The sequence below is a fragment of the Colletes gigas genome, unplaced genomic scaffold (genome assembly GCF_013123115.1).
Source record: "Colletes gigas isolate AHSC1104 unplaced genomic scaffold, ASM1312311v1 Colletes_gigas_Sc00007, whole genome shotgun sequence".
Taxonomy (NCBI): domain Eukaryota; kingdom Metazoa; phylum Arthropoda; class Insecta; order Hymenoptera; family Colletidae; genus Colletes; species Colletes gigas.
Window position 1 is genome coordinate 3,499,167 of NW_025106636.1, and position 21,847 is coordinate 3,521,013.

Consider the following 21,847-nt stretch of genomic DNA (forward strand, 5'->3'; position numbering starts at 1 on the left):
TCGAGTAGGCTATGGAAGATAATTAATATTCACGTCCACTAGTAATTTTAGGGTTAGGCATCGCTGTACCCTGAACATTTACTTTTGCATGTAAATATGAATTATAAATCGAAACTCCGTGGGCTCGCGCGAGGCGATTTGTAATTTTTTTTCGATCAGCCGACCCCTTCGTCTCGGTCGATTTTATACACCGCCATTAGGGGATTATCGAATTACCGGGGATAAAAAGTTCCGCTCGGGAAGTTTCGCAAAATTGAAATCACCAGTGCATGCGTCAACGACGTCCCGGAGGTTTTCGACGTCGAACGACACGAACGAAATTAACAGCGTCCACAAAACACGTATGAAGGGAGGAGGGGGGGAAGGAAAAGGGGCCAAAAAAGGGCTCGCGTTTCCTCTGTATTTACCATGCAAAGTTCCTCCATGCATTTTGAGGAGGCGTTTATCAGTTGTTTCACAGACGAGGGTCTCGGCCTTTTTGCAGCGACAAAACGAAAAAAGGTTCGGTTAAAATGTAAAAATGCAAGAACGCGAAGCGTTTAATTAAAATTTGGAAACGCAATTTTCGTGATGAATTTCGGTGAAGAAAACGAAAGTCAAAATGATTTTCATTTCGTAAGATTCGAAATATTTCTAGCGAAAAATATTCATACTAATTTAAAAAACGAATAAGAAGGATCTTTGAGAAAAGTATTTTCGACGCTTTTCTCGGAAAATGGAGTGCGAGGGTAATAATGGGGCGCGCTGTATATAGCATAGATTTCAATTCGAATTTAATAAACCCCGACCGGGACTCGCTATATCCTATAAGAATACCATACAAAATATAGTGTACGGAGGAAGGAAACCGTTTTCGTTTTCCCCGACGGTTCGTAGCGGGAAGCAGCGTCGAAAGTTTCGAGCGAACTGCCGGCAGCGATCGTAAATATCGTTTATTAAACGACGGGAACGAGTTAAAATTTCAGCACGCTTTACAACGGTTGCGCAACGCTGACTGGAACGCGTGAAAATTATGTAACGGCGCGGATCAATTTTCCGGCTTTTGCCTGCCACGTCGCGCGTTCATCAGAAGCTTTATCGGTTGCGCTTTCCCGGAGAAATTCAACGCCTTCTCGAATTCTCGACGACAGTACGTCATTCGAAAACGAAAACATTCGTGGGATCCACCTTCTCGAACGTCTTCTTTAACGATAAATAAAAAAATTAATTTCGATACTCAGATAATCGTCATTTAAATTTGACATTTTGGCGAATATATTATTTAAGATACTCAAGGAGAACGAATAAAATAATAAAAATATAAATCGTTAAAAAAAATAACCAACATTTCGATCTTCCATTTTGACTGTGAGAAGCGAGAAAAAAATTGTTTCGTGGTTGTTGGTCGAGTGAATAATCTCGATAGACAAGCTCAGTTAGACAACCGCCATGAGTCAGACCCAATCCCACGAACGCTCGACGATCCAGTCGTTACCCACGCAGAATTAAGTTCGACACCCGAGCAAGCACGCTTACAAGTTCGCCCTTACACGGGAAGAGGTGTTAAAACATCGCGAAGAAAAGGGTCGACGAATCGTTAACAGTTCGACGCGCCCACCGCGTTACGTCACTTCCTTTGCTGGCAGTTTTAAGCACTCAGAAGACCGTCTCAGACAGGGATTAGGCGTTCGCGGGGTTTCTATAAATAATGCAACGTTTAACCTCGGTCGAGGGATCGGTTTTGTCCCCCGGCCTCGGGAGCAACGTTTTGAAGTCGCCATGCAAATGATTGAAGAGGCGTTCGTAGCGTCCGGATCATTAAGAAGCCAGCTTTTCGCGGATACGGTTCGTTTCCGAGCCGCGAGTGCGCGTACTTGTCGCGTCTTGTCTAATAAATGAATATGGAAGAGTACTAGGATAGCTAGGGGATTCAATTACCATCGTTTCTTTTATTTATCTATGCTGCGGTAGTACGAGTCGAGTCTAATCAGAGAATTTGTTAAAATATATTTGGTGAACAATTGATCGAAGCTTTCAGTTTTAACGTATTCTACTCGATGAGAGGATAAAAAGTTCATAAGGAATTATTCGTCGTGAACGAACCGTTCTCTCGCAAAAGAGTGTCGAAGCTTCGACCAATCGGATCGCGCGGAGTAGCTCTAGGGACCCCACTTTTTCCCCCATCACGACAAACTTGAAACTTAAATATCTCTGAAACTAACAGTTTTCTGACAAAATGACCCCAATACTTTTTTGTAGAGAATTAAAAAATACGTTAAATGGCCCAATAAAAAAATTAATGTTTCTATCCAAAAGAAAATGCAATTGCACTTTTTACATAAGGTGACTACTATAGATCACTGATTCTCATCAAATAAAGAAAATAGATTTCAGTGCAGGTGTTTTTTAAAAACTAAATTATCGTTGTTTGAGGCGGATATATTCGTCCGTGGAAGCAGCGACTAGTTTCTGCAACTTTAGTACATTGTACGTCTTCTGGATCTCGCTTGCAATCTTCTGTTCCCCGTGCACAGTCGCTGGTAACGAAGTTTCGTTAGATAACTAATTATCCGAATAACCGTGAGGGACTAACTTTATTCAAACAACGTTCGGGTTCAGGAAGAATGGATCCTCCGCAATCCTTCGAGGGATAAACCCCGTGTCGCTGGGACGTCTACCAGCATCTCTGTCAACTCCCCCTCGACATTCCCTGCAGAAGGGGTTGCAGGAATCGGTCGGTGCATCAATATTAATGGAGCCACGTGGCGTTCAGGAATAATGCAGCTGGCTGGAAGTTGTCGACCCGTACACGCACGATATCGCGACCATAATGCGTTACTGCGATCGGTTACGACACGTAATTTCAATTGCGTTTAGGGCATTATCGCGGCATTAAGGTGGTGTTCTGGCCAGGAGGGCTCTCCAAACCTCCAGAAGATCACATGTGAACGATACTTAGTCGTTCGAGACGATGAAAATGCAACGACAGGATATCTTCCTGATCTTCGTTTTATCAAAAGAGATAGGGACTTTAAATTTTCAGAGAATAAAATTATTAGAAACCTATTATAGATTAATACGGGGAAGAGGGTGTGAACGACCCCCAAAATAAATATTGAATTTGGGTTTTTGAGGTTGTGACTGATCGTAATATAAATATTTTTAAAAATAGACAGGAATAAAATTTTCAATCGGAGATGTAGGCGGGATTAAAAAAGGGGAGAAGAATACGGGAGGGAATGATGGATGGGTGGCAGGTGAAGGGGGCAAGGATTTCATGGGTCTCTATGATGGAAAAGCGGGCAAGGGATGCCGCAGGGCTTAATAAGGAAGCGACTCGATTGGTTCGATTCGAAAGCTAATAATTCCACTTCCCGTGCGTCGTGGCACTGCGAAAGCTTTGGGCGTGATTAAATTTGAATTCTCTCGTTCCTTCTGGCAGGCTAATTCGAGGAGGAAGCGTCGATAGGGCCAATCGAAATTCCGACGATCGAACCGCGTCTTCGATTCGGCTTATTGCGCGCGGAGCGCTTTGTTGAGCCTCCTGGGTGCTCGAGATTTAGGAAATGGGAAGATCTGGCCAGGAAATGAAGTGAAATTCAAGATTACGCGACGAAACTGATTTTTTACTTAACGCTTCGGGGGCTTTTATTTACATTACACGATTGGCAATATATTTCAACATCTTCCATCAATTTCTAAACTGTTAACAAATACAGGATACATTGTTTACAAGTATCAAGAGTTCGATTACTGAAATTGCCCTCTGAATAAATATGGAGATATAATTTTGAATTGATTATTGGAATGAGGAATAAGATTCTCAAAAATATTAGAATTATTCAACATACCCGTTGGTGGTAGCGTCGAAGACGTCGTTGTAGTCTTCGTCGGTGCTATAATCCTGAACATCTGGATCCAGATCCTCGATGTCGCCATTACCACCTGTAAAAGACATTCTTCGATAAGCAACAAGCAATCTGATGCATATAAAAAGTTAGATAAACGAACGGGAGATTGAAAATGGAAAATTAAACAATATCTCTTGCACGAAGAAGCTCACAAAATAGGGTAAACTAAAGTCCCTAGAATTATTTTTCGAAACAATTGCAACAAGCTTCTACATATAAACACCCATAATTTCTCGCATGAACTTCGCTAGAAAATTGTTCAAAGTCTTCCTAAACATTCTTCTAGCCCCCACCCATCTTCCACTCCCTTTCCAGGCATCTATCGCGTTATGCAAGCCCATCCTTGGCGTCTCGAGTTATCTAACTACCCAACGACGCAACGTCTAACTACCCCCAAACAACGGCGGTTCGATGTTTCTTACACCTGCGCAAATACCGCATCAGCAGCAATCCTTGCCAGGATCCTGAGGGGTCGGCCATCAGACCCTTCCGCGTTTCACGCAATACGGAACTCCGCGATTTCGCCTAAGAGAAACGCGATAGGGTTCCTCCGTCCAGCGTCACGTCAGCCCCGGGGCGCCGGAGTGGCAACCGGGTAACTCTATTAGCGTCCCGATACCGCGATAATGAGCGGTTACAGCGACGTTTACGTCCTGACGGTACGTTCACATGCGAAGAAAGTCGTAATCGGTCCTCGAGAACGGAGTCGTAACGTTTTTGCGAGTTTCGCCGCCACCCCTTTCTGTTTTCGCGCGATAGATGGGGGACCGGTCGCCTAACGTGTGTTTATTGGGTAATGATTGGGTCCGCGACATGAGTTATAGCACGATCTGGAACACATCATGCTCGCTGATACGTTAATCTGGATTACATCACTGGGTGTCGCAGCCTGACCTGGATTATATCGTGATTTATCGCAACGGCGATCTGCATCTCACGCGGTGATCTCTGACACGGCGATCTCTATCACCTGGCGACTTCTGATATAGCGATCTGGATTACGTCACGACCTGCAAGGGTGACCGTGTCAGGGGCTATGACGTGGATCGTACCGTGATCCCTGACGTAACGATCTCCGTCACCTGGCGGTGTTTGATGTAATCGTTCGGATCGCGTCACGACCACCGCCATAAGAGTGCCCGATGTTATGGGCTATGACGTGGATCGTACGCTGATCTCCGACACAGCGTTCCCCGTCACCTGGTGATCCCTGATATGGTCACCCGGATCGCATTAGAAGCTGTGAACCAAGTACCCGGGATCACCGTTGCGAGGCTATAACGTGGATCATACTCTGACCTCTGACCCAGAGATCCTCGTCGCTGGACGATGTCTAATACAGTGATTACCCGGGAGACAAGAGGACTGGAATCTCCACGACCATACCATGATTCGTGGTTTCGATCAGGACGATCTGTTTCTTCTCATTCGTGATGCGTCATTGTGGCTATTCGTTATTTACGATCCACCACGCCACACAGCAAACTCTAATTAAGTTTGGCACCGTGCTTCTCGTTAATCCGCTAATGAGCAATTCGCCATGGAAGGCTTTAATATAGATCGCAACTGGAGAATGTCGGGACCAGGCTGCTCAATGTTGTAGCTAGGCGCCAGGCCAAGCTATTAAATAATCGAGCGAATTATGCCCCCTCCTACGAGCATACCTCTTGGCTCCTGCTCCCCTGCAACGTCAGCAGATCAGGTGCCAAGTGCAAATTTAAACTTGCAGTTCCCTTGCTCTTCCGACGTGGCATCCTCCCCACCTCTGTGCTAAATTCACCCCTCATGACTTTCGAATCGAAGATCATGGAGCCATTTTATAGCAATTTAGGCGAGTTTGGGGTTTAAATAAATTCTCAGTAATTTATTTTTACCCAAGGAAAAAGTTTGCAAAATTTTAAAGTCCCAAAAATACCACCCCCTCTCCCTATGATAGATTCACTCCTCCTGATCTTGGAATTGAAGATTAAGGTGCAATTTTATAGCAATTTAGGCGAGTTTGGGGTTTAAATAGATTGTCAGTAATTTATTTTGACCCAAGGAAAAAGTTTGCAAAATTTCAAAGCCCCAAAAAATACCATCCTCTCTCCTTATGATAGATTCACTCCTCCTGATCTTGGAATTGAAGATTAAGGTGCAATTTTATAGCAATTTAGGCGAGTTTGGGGTTTAAATAGATTGTCAGTAATTTATTTTGACCCAAGGAAAAAGTTTGCAAAATTTCAAAGCCCCAAAAAATACCATCCTCTCTCCTTATGATAGATTCACCCCTCTTAACCTTAGAATTGAAGATCATGGAGCCATTTTATAGCAATATAGGAGAAAAGTTTGGGGTTTAAATAAATTTCCAGTAATTTATTTCGACCCAAAGAAGAAGCTTGCAAAATTTCAATTGGAAATGTCAAACGAGCGCAAACAACGTCGATACCGATGGAATAAAATGGATTCCAAACTCTGTGGTTGGCCGTGGATAGAGGCGGAAGGAAAGCTCCATAGCCGAACAGTATGGCGTAGTATCGATCGTCGTTTGTTTAAATTTTTCCCGATAAAAATGAGACCCGAAAAAAACGGAGAGAAAAAATCGTACGCATTTCGAAAACCGAGTTTTCCTCTGGATTCTGGGACAAGTGTCGTTGCTTATACAAAGCAGACACCCTCTATGATAGGCGGAAAGTGGAAAAAAACGCGCGGAATTCCCCGCGAGCGTGGTTCGGCGAACGTAACACGTATCGGGGGGAGAGAGGGCCAATAAAATCGAACGCTATTGTACTCTAGCGAAATTTTTTTTCTTTTTTTTTCTTGTTTGTGTTTATTTGTTTTGTTTCCCGTGTTGCTTTTGTTTCTCTTTGAAAGCAGCGGGAACGATTTTCGGGGAGTTAAACGACAGCGAAGTCTGGGGGCGGGGCCATGCGTTTGCGGTGAGTGTTGAATGGCATTGAAATGAGAATTTAATTTTGCGAAAGTGGTTTCTTTTGTTGTCTCTCTTTGACAATCGAACAAAGAAAAAAACTGGCAACGTTGTTACGGAATTTTCCCGATATTAGTTTAGAACGTGTAAAATTTTGCTGGTTTTTTGACGGACGAATTTTTAACGAACAGAATATTCAATAACCATTTTTCGAAATATTCAATAGCGTCGGTGCTTTGTGCAGAGAAGTCTTACCAAATTTCACGATTTTTCGATAAATTGAAAATGTATCAAAAATCATCACCCTTTGTTCAATTTTTTCGGAAATTTAATGCACCAAATACGATTTTCTGGTAAACCAATACAGAGATATAATTCAGAATATATAATACCTTATTTTCCATGTATTAAAATGTTAAAATTGTTACAAATGTTGATCGAAGTATCGCTCCAAATCACCGTGAAACAATTGTTCCACTATCTGTTTACATCACAATTTACAATTTAAACAAAACGGACAATAACAGGGTAATTTAAATCGTACGCTTCGCAGAACTCGGTTAACGAAAAGCATTAATATCGGCCCGTTTTTTATTCATTCGACGCGCAAAGCTGTCACATTTTTATCTTTCCCTATTCTTTTTATCCGTTGAATTTTGTTCACTCCCGCGTTACACGGACGGCAATTAAATTGTCGAAAAAAGCCAGGGATTCGCTGGCTGTGTCTGGTGACATCGATAACGAGCCTCCCATCTGTACAGCGTGACTCAGGTGCGAACGTAATTTGTTTTTTGTTTGTTTTTCGCCGCGGGAAAAATCTTTTTTAAAATCCATGTTTGATCGTGAAATTGCACAAGTACAAAAACAAACTCCTAAAACTATTAACTGTATCTAATTTGACACGGTATATTATTTATTAACATAGAGACAGTTGTCCATTTAATAGTATATAAACCTATAAAATAAATATTAAGGAACTACGTTAAAATCTATGAATCGTTTACACAGGGTACTCGTAATTCCACGTCACCCTGTATGAACATTTTGGAAACACATTTGCCCAGGCTGCCGGACCAACGCGTCCAGCGACTCGTTCCGAGCCCGTAAAAACGCGTTTCCGGGCGGGTTTTCGTGTCGCCCGGCCGATTTGAGATTATTTAAAACGTTCAACGACTCGGTTTTCCGCCGCGTTGCGGCCTGTTATTTGTCGCGTTAATACTTTCCGGGTTGCTGCGATGCTTGATCACGTTCCACCGCCGGCGGGATTTATTTTCGAGTCGTTTGTTCCCCGATGCTCATCGATCGTGAAATCCGGACTGATTCAGGATCAACTGAATTTCCGACGGCTTAACGTTTTTCCATTCGTCGCATATTTAGTCACAATTTCGCGGAACGGTCTGCATAATCGTTTCAATAATCACTGATTCGATGAATACGGAAGTCTGCCCCCAAAAAATGTCTCCCCGCTAAAACATTGAATTGTACATTTAATGGCGGAGACTGGTCGCTCGTTTGAACGATTAAAAAATAATTCCTATGACCTGAGATCTCAATTTCGTATCAGGAGTTGCTGTTCGGAGTATAGATATCAAAGAGAAATCATTATCCCTTGAGTCATCTCAGTCTATGGCGATCGTGACTACATATTTGCACTGTTGCCAGATAACAGAACTCAAACAGAGGGGATCGGTGGGCAGAGATGTCGAAGACCGGGGAAACTGTCCGTTACAGACCGATGAAAATACCCTCTGGAGAAAGCCTGAACTTTCGTTGGGTCCACTGTTGCGGCTTCCTTCGTCGTGTTATCCCTGCCTTCCCTGCGGAGAGCGTTCCTCTTCAGCATCTAATTGCCAAGTACCAAGCGGGAAAGTTGCTGATGCCAACTGCAACCGACCTGGGGAATGAAAAATCCGGCGACCTCGAGGTGATACGGGTCCACGACTGTGGTGTGGACGGCCGATGTTGATCCGTGGGTTTGGAGTGTGGCCAGGGAGACGAGGTGTTTCGTCGAAATCCAGATATAGGGGTGGCCCCTTTGCGTTTCAGAACATTTTGGTGTTTCGTCCGTTTGTGTCAAGTTGTCTACCGGCATTTTGTTCTATCCACTGTTCGCTTTTGAGCAATTTTTCGGAGGGAAAACGTTCCTCTTTCTCCACGAAGAATCCTTAAAATGGATTCCCGTCACAGATCGTTTGTTTTTCTCTGTTTTGCTGGACAAAACTCTCTACTGTTCCTCGGTTAACACGTTGACTGCCAGTCTAAAATCCCAAAATTGTTTACGAGACCAATACTTTGATTTCAGGCAATTGTAAACTACACAACTTAAAAGTTGTCGTAGTTACTTTTGTGACCACATTAAAATTTATTTTCTTTAACATTTCAACTTGAGAATTAATTGTTTCAGTTCCACTGTTTAGTTCTGACGTGGCAGTCAAAGTGTTAAAGGCAACTGGCCGGACCCAACGTTCAGTCTTCAAGCGAGGGACTATTGCACGTCCATGACAATTTCTGAATATTTTGGAAAGGGTTCCAAGTTTCTCGATGCATTTCCCAGAGATAAAATTGTGAGCAAAACTTTTAGAAAAATCCCTCATCCGAGGATCGCGCGGCGGTCTCGAGATAAATCCAGACAGCTCCGCGTATTCAGACGCTTTGCACGCCGTCCTCTGTCATAAATATTGACACGCAGCAGGAATAAACGCGAATTTCAACGTCCCCTTTAAACCCCCGCTCGAAAATTATGATCCAAAATTCATAGGTGATCCGCGGCGCGCTCGTGACGAGAATAAAAATTTCAGATACACGCGAGCGTCCCAGGAGGGGTGAAAAAACGTGGAAAATCGACGGGAGCGTATAATCTTCATTTAGCCGGATAATATTCGTCGTTCGAAATGTAGGCGAGCGTCGAATCGTTCGCCGCGGTACGAAAAATCTGGAAATCCGCGGAAAAAGGGACAGGAAAAAGCGTGGAAAAGTATGCACGCGACAGAATAATAAATGCTGCAAGGATTTAAAGCGCTTGGCGCGCCACTTTTAAAGCCCACCTCTCCTCCCCCCTTCCACTATCCGTGTTTCCATTACGAGAAGTCAGACTGTCTGCCAGTTTGCGAAGCGTGGCCTCTGTGTCTCCTGTTGCCCAAATAATTTCACGGCGATGCGGCTGAAAGTGGTTCACGCGGCCAGACTTTCAGAGATTTCGTTTCTAGTCTGTTGCAGGGGAATTAGCGCGTTGCAATTTCTGCTTGCTTCGTTTTAATAACGGCTGGTGTCGTGGTACGTTATTAAGATCTCTAGCCAGTCGAAATGGCCCGTTTGCGACTCCCTAAAAGCAAAATCTGATGGTGGTGTCTTGTATACACGTTGGAAGCTCCTAGTCTTTGCTATATTAAGTGCTTTTCTTGGTTAATTATTTTTATTATTTTATTATTTCATACGAAGTGAATTTTATTAAGTGGAATGGACCGTTTTTTATAACGGAATCTGATAGAATATTAAATTTGGAGAATAAAAGTATTAGGATACATCTACCCCAATCCTAATAATTTTCGAAATAAATAGGCTTCAATTTCTGTGGCGCGTGTCGCGTAACAATTCAGACGACGCGCCAACGCTGACTTTAAAGACAAATATCTCGAGAACTATTAGGTTTACAATAAATATACCGCAATACATTTATTCTCAAAATTAATCAATCTGTCGATTTTTATCATTAAAAACAGTAAATTCTAATTTGTTCGTTTCTTGTTATACTTTCAAACTTGATAGCCAGGCATACTATTCATTTTATATTTAAAAAAATCATCCTACACATCCATAGAGTAACAATATTACTAATGGAGTTTATTCGAAATACCGAACAATAGAGAAATAACATTCATCTAGAAATTGTGCTCAATAATTTGCGTTCCATTCGGAAGCGTTCGTTTCGGCTGCCAAACGAAAAATCGTTTCATCCCCCTTGTTATATTATTCGATTATTTTTTGGAATTGTTGCGTTTAATATTTCCGGCGTCCCGTATTCAATTTCGGGAGCAGAATTTCAGGGGGAAATCGAATCTGTATGTCGTTTCTATTCTAGCGTTCGACAGCGACCAGCTCCCGCGGAGAGATGCTGGAGAGCGAGGAAGAAGGATCAAAAAGCTTTTATATATAGCTTGCAAGCGGCACGTTGCGTATGTGCATCCGTGGTTGCTGCACCTAGATGCATCACGTGCACCGTTACTTTCACTTTGCCCACCGTTGAATCCCCTACGATAGTTTGGCATTTGCGTAGATTGCATTTTTGGTAACCTTTCGCGTTTGTCGGTATTGGATCCTCGTAACGAAAGATTTAGGTGAATTCTGTCACAGTATCGATAAATACAAAGGAAGTAAAATCAAAGAATACAATGTCAGTGGTCGAGTTCAGAAACGACACGTACTTTCGAACGCAATAATCGATTCCCACGACACGATGGCACCTAAATGGCCCCCCCCCCAAGTAGATAACTCACGTCGGAAGTAGACAAATATATTTCCCCTGGTTGGCTACTTATCCGTTAAATGACTCTAACGAACCGTCGAACCGTCACAATGAGCGTCCCAAACGATATTTCACCGGGCGGACAAAGCCCGGAACCAGCCACCTTTTTATTTTGACAGTTCCTCTGCGGTCTCTGGAAAACGCAGGGGTGCCGTTTTCAATTATCCAACCCGATGGTACCTTTTGCTATTCGGTTCGACCGTACGCAGTATTTGCGGACAGTTGCAAAGGTTGCATCGAATGAAAAGACGCAGCTGTACGGGACTAGAGAAATATGGCGTCACTCGAATATTGATACCTTTTCAAAACGCTGAGAATGTTGAAAAAATTATTATTTTGTATCAAATAATAACTTCTAGGTGTACGTTGCAATGTATAGAAAGCTTGACGAGTTAATGTTTGCCCGAAAATTGAAAATATTCGTTGAATGGATTGCAGCGTTCATTTTTTTGCAGTATAAGAACGCTAGGAGGAGAGTTAATTAATTTTTTCAATTTGAAAGCCCCCCCCGGGGAGCTTTGATCAATTTTTAATTAATTTTCTGTACCGTTGGGCGAATATTCCGCGACACAATGAAACTCGAACGCAGTTAAAATATTATATGGAGTTGCTATACTTCCGAAGAGATATTTTGAATATTTATAACGTAATAAAATTGCAGATTTATTCGTACGCGAAATAAAAGAAGGAATCCTCTTATATCACCTTTTCCAATTTTGTGTTATCTCGTCCGTGATGCATTAAATAAACCACAGGTATATTGATCCTGACCGAGTAATTATAAATTAAATTGCTGGAAATGTTCAATGTTGTTTAAAATAATATGAACTCGTACTTATTAATTTCGATTAATTTAATCCGGGGATCCTGTTTGCGGAATAATCTTAGCGGTTCGGGTAATGGAGGATCAGTAATACAGTTTACTTCGTTTAAGGAAGTTTTCCTTACTATTTGCTTAGACTATATCAACACCAGGTACTCGTAATTCCTCGTATAAGCATCGCGTCGGCCGTAAAACCGCCCTTATTAATTATTCATCGGGCTCTCTCCGTCGATGCGGGATATTTTGCCGCGAAAACACCAAGAAAAATACGAGCCACGATGAATATTATGATGGAACTATACATCACTATAATGGATCGCGCGTGTTAAATATGCAAACGTTGCAGCCCGGCGATTTCAACGATTCAATAGACGTCGGTTATGGATCCACTTAAAGCATCCCCGTAATGTCTCCGCGAGTGGATTGCAAGTAATTGCAAGTGTCGTATCTCAAGCTATATATTTCCCTTTTGGACGTTCCACTTTATACGCGTATTCGATAAAAATTATCTTTTGTGAACTTCATTTACGTATCTGACAACAAGGAGTACAAAATTTCCCATGAAACAAGTGATTAAAAATTCATCTGCTATTTGCGTTGGTCGAAAACGAGGATTCCCATCTAAAAATGCAGTAGTGCTCGTTTTCAAGTGAACGAACTATCGAATACATTTTCTAAAAACACGAATTTCTTTCGAAAAATTCAGTTCTAAGACAACTCTAATCCACTTATGGACACTATTGTTCCGAGCTGTTCGTCTGCTTAAATAGGCTTGCATAGGGCAATGGTAGTGGCTCCCACTACGTAAGTAGCTTTGCTTGGAACTATTGTTACCAGTGGCTCCCTCTATGTAAGTAGCTTTGCTTGTAAGTCCTACGCTTAAGCTCAAGAGTTCCAAAAAATTAGAGTAAGAAGCATAACCGGAAACAATTTCAGGGATTGTTTTTTGTAAATCATTATTGCTGCAAATACAGATTGTTTACTTTCTCATATTCTCTAATATCCTCAACAATAAATAGCGATCTATAGAGAACTCGTGACCATCGGTCCAGCGATGCTTCTTGTCTGTTTCGTGCAGCTCCATAACCTAACCCAACGCAACCGTAATCCACTTACGGGGATCCCCATCGTTCGATATCGGTCCTCCGCTACAATAACGTCTACCAAATCTATGAACAAACCTCGAGAACTATCAGTTTCCATCGAACTCTGACATAAACTCGCCAATTCCTTCGTTGATCCCACCTGGATATCACGGTCTCGTAAACGAGATCTGTTGCATCCTGTGCGTCCAAAAACATCCCTAGGCGCATTACGCGGCCACAATGGGACTAGCCGGGTCTGACGTAGATTTATGAAGAGATTTTCAAAAGCCGCTGTCGCCGGTTTCTCGAGGACAACGTGAGAAAGGACACGGGGGCGGGCCGAGGCGGAGAGAGCAGCAGCCTTAGAGGGGCGGCAGATTACCATAAGAAAGGAAACCTGTCAACGGTGTCAAAATACGGGCCGTTCGAATCGCTCGACAGCCGAAAACGCCTCGTTCGAGAACGCTCCTGTCTCGCCCGGAACGATCCGCTCTGAATGTTTCACGCCGCGGGATCCTCTGCGGGCGTCTTAATTTATTTTTCACCGGCACGTTCGATCGTCCGGTGAATTATTCAACCCGGCGATCGTTCGTTCAATGAGACGAAAGTGGAAGGGAAACAACTTTGGGGGCTGAGGATTCTCCGGGACCCCATTGAACGGACGGTGTTTAGGCTTGTGAATGGCGGTTAAGGTGCCCCTCGGATAACCGCGATGTGAATTATCTCGCGCTCGAGCACGGAATTCTCCATTGTGCCGCCCGATGGGAGGTTTCCTTTTAAATTTCACGCTTTGGCCATCCGTATCTGGAATCGAAATTACAACTTGGACCGTCCGGGCAATAAATTGTTAGATTTTTTAATCGTGACCCATATGTGGGTCAACAGACAGTGTACGCGTCGGGCGTTGCACCGATCAAATTCCAGCGCCAACAATAAGAACCCAACGCATGAAACCGAGCGACTCCTCAGCTATTCCAACAACAAAGGACCTCCCGTATCGACCTTTCCAAACGTCGTCTAATACCAATAGTTCACGTCCTCCCGTGCAATTAGATGCGAAACGTACGCTTTCGTCGCCACTACCGTTCGAAAATCGACGCCATCAGGACTAGTGCACCATTAAAAATATTCGGCTACAGCTTCCCCTCTCAGTCCACGGCAACGGAGCGTTCGACTCCACCCGTGGCGAAGGTGGGCCGCGTGGATCGCGAAAGGAGAGACGCGCGTGACGCAGAGAAATGGCATTTCTAAAGAAGGCACGGGAGGAAGCTCTTCTGACAAGGCTCACAATGCCACGGGACGCCCCGGTGGATTTATGCGCGTGTCAAAGGCTCGGTATGCACGCGCGAGACTGAACGCTGCACACGTGCAACGCCCGGCCGCGAAGATGGAAAATTCTACTGGCGTGCCACGGACAAATGCACGCTCTGATGGGGGCATTGTTGAACCGGGCCCCGGGTCGAAGGTCTGCTTAACGGCGTTTTAGATGAACTTTCGGTGACTCGTGGATGCTGCCCGGCGTCAGACGCGAATCGTCAATGCTGGAAGATATCCCCAGGTGCCTCAACGTAGCCTAGACTACAATTTCTAGGGAAATTCGTAAATAGAGTCAGCTGTTAGATAATTAGGAGTCAGTGGTTGTTAGCTATTTGGTCCAGGTACCTTTCAGATGCATTGTGTTATTGAACTCAATCTTTGGTAACTAGGTGTCTCAACTGAAGGAATAGTCCTTTCACTATTGGAATTATTAAGTTCTAATTGATTGTGTTTACTATTAAAACCATGGAAAGCTTCTTTGGGGTACCTCCAGTCTATCAGATGTGTTTCTTTAGATACCTGTTAGGGTCTTGCGAATCGTCAATGTTGGAAGATATCCCTAGGTGCCTCAAGGTAGCCTACACTACGATTTCTAAGGGAATTCGTCAATAGAATGAGTTGTTAGATAATTAGGAGTCAGTGGTTGTTAGCTATTTGGTCCAGGTACCTTTCAGATGCATTGTGCTATCGAACTTAATCTTTTTAGGTGTCTCAACTGAAGGAATAGACCTTGTACTACTGGAATTATCAAGTTCCAATTAATTGTGTTCCCTATTAAAACCCTTGAAAGCTTCTTTGGGGTACCTCCAGTCTATCAGATGTGTTTCTTTAGATACCTGTTAGGGTCTTGGAAATCGTCAATGCTGGAAGATATCCCTAGGTGCCTCAAGGTAGTCTACACTACGATTTCTAAGGGAATTCGTGAATAGAGTCAGCTGTTAGATAATTAGAAATCAGTGGTTGTTAACTACTTGGTCCAGGTACCTTTCAGATGCATTGTGCTATCGAACTTAATCTTTTTAGGTGTCTCAACTGAAGGAATAGTCTTTTCACTATTGGAATTATCAAGTTCCAACTAATTGCGTTTACTATTAAAAGCTTTGAAAGCTTCTTTGGGGTACCTTCAGTCTATCAGATGTGTTTGTTTAGATACCTGTTAGGGTTGGGTCTTGTAACAGCAATTAATTCCGAGCCTCGCCCATTTGCAACTGTCTGCATGGCTCTTCCGCGGATGTTATTACTGTGTAATTAGCATTATAGTCTGTTCACTTACTCTTATGATTAATGGTGTCTTAGCTGAACACCGAGGGCTTTGCAGATATTGAAAGCGGTTAGGTATTAATTGCGCATGTACATGTGTATTTTGATAGGGCTTTTTTTTTAAATAGCTTCGATTTGATTACTTTGAAAATTGAGACAACGGTACATTTATCTTTGGTACTTTGATTAATGATGTCTCAATTGAACACTGAGGATTTTCTATTTGCTGAAAGTCGTCTGATATAATTAATAATATTCTTGGACTAGACACCAGTTTAAAAAGAGTAAAAAGACACAATATTTAAATTGTGTGTCCTCAAGGTCACCATGAACCATAATGCAAGCATTAACATTTTTTAAATACCGAACCATAAATGACAGTCTTCCTAATGTTTCAGTTAGTCTCTAAAGACTAGATATCAATTTTCCATAATTTTTCCAGAACAATTTTCTTCAGATCCTTAACCCTGTCTTGAAGGATGCATTAAAAATCATGTATAGAATATCACAGTTTTAAAAATTGCGTGTTATGAAGCTTCTTACATAGTCAATAGTAGAGTCGAATACAAGAAAACAATGTTGGCCAGACTGGAACAACGGGACCTCAGCCATCCATGCGTTCTCTCGCTCCTCATTTCGGCATTCGTTATATTTATCGACTCCGTGGAGCACGGTCGGAGGAAAATACGCCGCGTCATACGCCTTTTGTCCCACGGAACGATATAGAAGCCGAAGGGAATAAACCAGACGTTTATACCCGAGACAAAGAAGCGAATCGCGGAAGAGTGAAAACAATGACGCGAAGATTTCATTCGTGATCGGCTTTCATTTGAAATGAGAGGGACTGGACCGACTCGTTCTGCCGCAAGAGGAACTGGCCTTTCTCTCGTCTCGGGATATACAGGGTGTCCCGGTGAAATATGAAGATTCTTGCATATCAAAAGCCAAGCAATCCTCGTGCTCCATTAAGTGTGCTCAAAGAGAAAAGGCTTTGAATTTCAAGGGGAAAATACATTTCAAATTTACAGTAGATTCTTTGAAGGATCGAGGAATCTGGATAAATTGGCGATAGGAATCTCGTTAGTAATTATCAGACTTTAAAAAAAAAGTTAACTCTTTGGGCACTTATCTGACTCAAAGAGCTTTTCCAAATGTATTTTTCTCAAAATTGATTATCTGCAGCTGAAATTTTAGTTATGCTTATTCTAGATACAGATCTATCAGCCTGCCAAATTTCATTCAAATCGGTGAGTGTCACTTTTGAATCCCCTTGTTAGCACCAAATCATTTACAGGTGAGATAAAACATTCTAATAGTCTGTAATCGACTTTAACTAGCACCAGATACCAATTAGTCAGCATTGACCAAGTGTTAATATTAAAATTGTGACACAAATCGAATTCATCTAAAAAAAACTGACGCACATGTGTCCTTTAATTGGTATTCAAGCCTTCCACGGCTGTCAAATAGCACAGTTTTCCGGAAACCGCGACGACAGGTTCATTACGCTATCGCCGGCAATTAGCAAGTCGGCGTAAAATTCCGTATCTGCGAAATTGCTGTATTACCGCGGTACGTGCTTTTGAATTATGGTCCCGGGGTTCCCCTCCGAGGGAACGAAAGACCCGCGCGCCTCCATCGGCTCAGTTTCCGCGAGGGAAAGATGCGACTCACGTAACGACCGGCACGAAATTAAACATAAAATCGGTGAAACGTGGCCCGCACGTGAAAGGAGTGTCTCGTGTCTCCGAGGAGCCGAACCTGGAATCGTCTCTTCAGGAACGTCGAGGTATTACGCTGTTAATGTAACGACCAACCGTAGGACCGAACGCTGATATTTCTACTCGTTTGCCACGGAATACTCTGTTGGATCTTCGTTATTCGAACGATTGAGTTCTTTCTCTGTCATCAGAGTGTCTGTCTCATTCTTTACACGGAACTAGTCTTATCAGGGTTGACACTGTATCAGATAGCGTGTCCCTGTATCAATTCTTGCAAGTAGTCACTAGTAGTCACTGGTTTTGATGGTGCATTGGAAGCTTCAACAGAATTCTAACAGTGCAAAAGTCACTGCAGTTAGCTACCTTAGGGGGCCTCTACCATATAAGTGGTACTATGGTTAGTTTCACGTAGCTTTGATATTCTATTATCCCAAATCTACAAGTATCGGTATATTGAAGAATTGCATTGTCTTCAGCTGGAAATTTTGACTACTCAACATCTGCTATATAGAATCCGTGACTAAGATGGTCTCTGATCTACGTTCATGAACGCTGTGCCTACTAAAGACATCCAGTCGGTTCCATGTAGATCCTCCAGATACATAAATGTTTAAATCTGCATTTAGCTCTATCAGGACTCCGATGACACGCCACTCTATCAGCCACCACCTTAGGAATCCTTGATAGCATATCAGTTATTTCACTCAGCTTTATCAGCAGTGATCGAGTGCGAGTAGCTACCCATGAAATATAAGGACACTTTGATAGCGGTGTCGGTTAATGTCTTCAGCTTTATCAGGAGTCTGATAGCGCACCTGGTGCTGTATCAGCCACCGTAGATATCTTAGAAGTCTCCGATAGGCTATCATGTATTCTTCTTAACACCATATCAGTTGCCAGTCTCACAAAGTTCTGAGAAATCATACCCTAAATAAAAAAGGAATCCATCAGACCGGGATCCAGGCGATAGGTTGTCAATTCTGAACTCTGGAGTCCTCTTTTCCCTTCCATAGCACCTGCTATCGCGCTTAAACATCATTTTTGTTTCTGCTATCCTCTTTCCAACACGCGACCCCTTCCATCCTTGTCGTTTGATCGATCCGCACGCTCATTCACAGCAACGTTCCTGGCCGTAATCGGCCCGATCGTGAGCAGTGTCGGATCAGTTAGAGCAGTTTCCAGGCCTATCAGCGTCGCGCAGCCGGGTGCGTGCCGCGCGAATTGTCGCAACAAATTCGCTATCTAGATCGGAATTAAGCGAGTCGACGACGTTCAGGCGGAATTCGCGTGCGGCGGCGCGACAAAATCCAAACGTCGGTGCGTGTGCCGGGCCCACCGCTGGGATCGCGTCAGCGTCGTTGTCGCAGAACGTGTCGCAGAAAGCTTCGTGAACATATTTCTCGACGGTGAAACACAGCCGGGCTGTTCCTTATCGCGTTGCATATTGGACGCATTATTCAAGCAGCGAGGCCGTTGGTATCAGCGGATACGACTGTTGCGTGAGTGGTGGCGACCTGCGTGAGGATTGCGTTTCGGCCCACCCCCACGGTGAACACGGAAATCCTGCTGATGCAGAGTCCGCTCGATTTCCTAGCCGTTCCCCCGAGGAACGTGGCAAGGATCGGAGGAAATATGGTCGCGGAATAGATTTCAAGAAACCCTGTGGCCTCCTGCTGCAACTCGAGAGGGAAGGTCAGGATTTGCATGACCGCCTTCTCGACGAAATTCGACTCAAAATACATGGGATCAACTGCAGACGTTCAGACGTTTCTGTGGAAAGCAGTGATAAATATTTGAAATTTTAAAGCTCGTCAATTTTGGTCACATCGTACTCCATCCTTTTGTTAGGCAGGGGTGGTTTCTTTTGACCTCTTAATAAACCATTGAAAATTAATTCTGTAAACAGTATGACACTGTTTGCATATATCGAGGAACCATTGTGTTCATCTCTCACCCCTTTGAGTATATCTCCACTGTGCAATAAACGAGTGACTAATTTTTGCATATATCGAGCTCCTATTGTGATAAGTATTTGAAATTTTGAGATCATTAAATGGGTGGTTCGACCTCTCGACCCCTTCAGTACATCTCCACTGTGCAATAAACCAGAAACTACTTTTTGCATATATCGAGGAACTACCCTTTGCTTATACCGAAGCACTATTGTTTGCACCTTCAATCCCCAATCTCCAAACTTTGAACACTCGTGGGCATTAGGTCTTGTGCTATATATTATGTTAAAATTGAAATGCTGGCTACATTAATTGACAATTAACACTTGAAAGCCCCGAATCCGTCAGAAGACGATGACTTGTCTAGATACCGACCGAATGATGGATGACTCCTAAGTCCGTGGTCTGCGATTGCCTATCGTAAGATACGTTACGTTCCTTAGCATTTGTCAAGCGTGTAACAGATTCGTTGAAATCATAATGCTTCACGAGCCCGGTGATAGAATCGCTTCTGACTTAATGCTGATGAACTGTTCGCGGCTGATCCCTACAGGAGATTCCGACTTGACTAAGTAGCACTGACTGATTACTGATCCTTGCTCACTGATTGCCCGAGGAGACGCTGAAAACTGGATTACATGATTATTAATGATTTAGTTGTCTCTAGCCAAGAAACTAATCTGCTCGAGGTCTCCTCGCAATCGTACGATAACATTTAGGCTAGGTTTGGAAGAAGTCTGACACCAAATCTTCTTTGTGCACTTAAAACGTTAAATAAATTGTAGCGGCCATTGTATAGCCACTACGCCCTTGCCAGAGTATGAATGGGAATGGAATGTAAGGATAGTTTTAAGCTTTCTATTTTTCCATTTTCCCAGGGTCTCGTGCGAGCCTGGTCATCCTGTTAAACACTTGGCGACCAGAGCCGTGCGAGGCGTCTGTTTTCCCTCAAGGTTTCGCCTGGGCCTCGGACCACCCTGATCCGGGCCCGGCGAGCCTCTTGACTTTTATGACTCGCTTTCGCTAAACTTTTCCTATACTGAGTATTTTCCAGTTTCGTTTTTCCGTCTTTCTGTCCTGTCTCTTTTTCTCTACCTTTGCTATTAGGGTAAGAAATTGTATATATTCAGGGGACGTGAGAAGAAAGACCCCCAGTCTATTTTAGACCTCAGTCTGGCTAAGACGTCGCGCGTTTGCGAAGCCAGTGTTATTAACTTTGACCTACGTGTGGCTACACCCCCGACACCCGCAAAATAAACACTTTAATAATTGTTGGGGTAGATTGAGGTTTGTCACTTGAACCTCCAGCCCCCTCAAAATATATAAACATACACTAGGTACGAGAATACCAATTTCGATAACAATCCTTTTAAACGGATCGGAAGATTGAAAATATTAGGGGCGCGAGTTTTAATAAGGTTGATAAATATATTCTTCACGCAACAAGCTAATGGATACAAACGAACTAGTCGACCAGCCCCGACGAAAACCAGAAGGGGTTGTGTACTGTTTTCTTTTCGTGCGTGCGACATTAATCTTAAATTCTTAAGTGAAAAACAATGATTAATGGCGAGTTCCCGCGCGTCCGTGCTAATAAAGCGCTCACGATGAAGAGAAATATCTACCGTTGCCGTTGGCGTGCACCCCCTTCCGAAGGGGCGAGAGGAAGAATAAACGCCAGCTGATATGGACGAACGTTTTTCACCCCTCGTTCGCCTCAAGTTAAACTGTTTCTTCCAAGGCAGAATAAATTACTTTTTAATGGCCGACTAACTCACACGAAATACGTATAATTAAAACTTGTGAAAATTGAAATTTCGTTGTTTCATCGGTGTTTAGCGGTTCTTGCGGGCATAGTAAATATTTGTAGACGTCGTACTCCAAGCATGGTTGCTTCAAATTGGTCTAGAATTTCAGAAAATGGGAGTTTTATCGTTTCGAACACATCACAGACGAAACGTTCTTTTCTTTTAGGCGCTCTGTCGGTTCTGAAACCACTATGGCGGCTAATAAGAGGACGTTCGTCTCCCAGGTGTTTCATCGGTTTTTAGCGGTTCTTGCGGGCATAATAAATATTTGTAGACGTCGTACTCCAAGCATGGTTGCTTCAAATTGGTCTAGAATTTCAGAAAATGGGAGTTTTATCGTTTCGAACCCCATCACCGACGAAACGTTCTTTTCTTTTAGGCGCTCTGTCGGTTCTGAAACCACCATGGCGGCTAATAAGAGGACGTTCGTCTCCCAGGTGTGAAATCTGCCACGAAACGAACCAGAACGAAATCCAAATGAGCAACCGAATAATTCCCCCCGGGGGGTGAAACAAAGAGGCGAAAATTCAATCGACGTGCAGAAACGGCATCGTCGCGTAG

General features: G+C 43.3%; 1 protein-coding gene across 1 annotated transcript in view; it reads right to left on the reverse strand.

Annotated features, from left to right (window-relative positions):
- Positions 1-3,932, reverse strand: part of LOC122396174 (tyrosine-protein kinase transmembrane receptor Ror) — a 49,669-nt gene extending 45,737 nt beyond the window's left edge. Inside the window, exon 1 of the mRNA XM_043394342.1 lies at positions 3,831-3,932. The gene's annotated coding sequence lies outside the window, so the exon portion shown is untranslated. The remainder of the gene's footprint in view (positions 1-3,830) is intronic.
- Between the last annotated feature and the right edge of the window lie 17,915 nt (positions 3,933-21,847).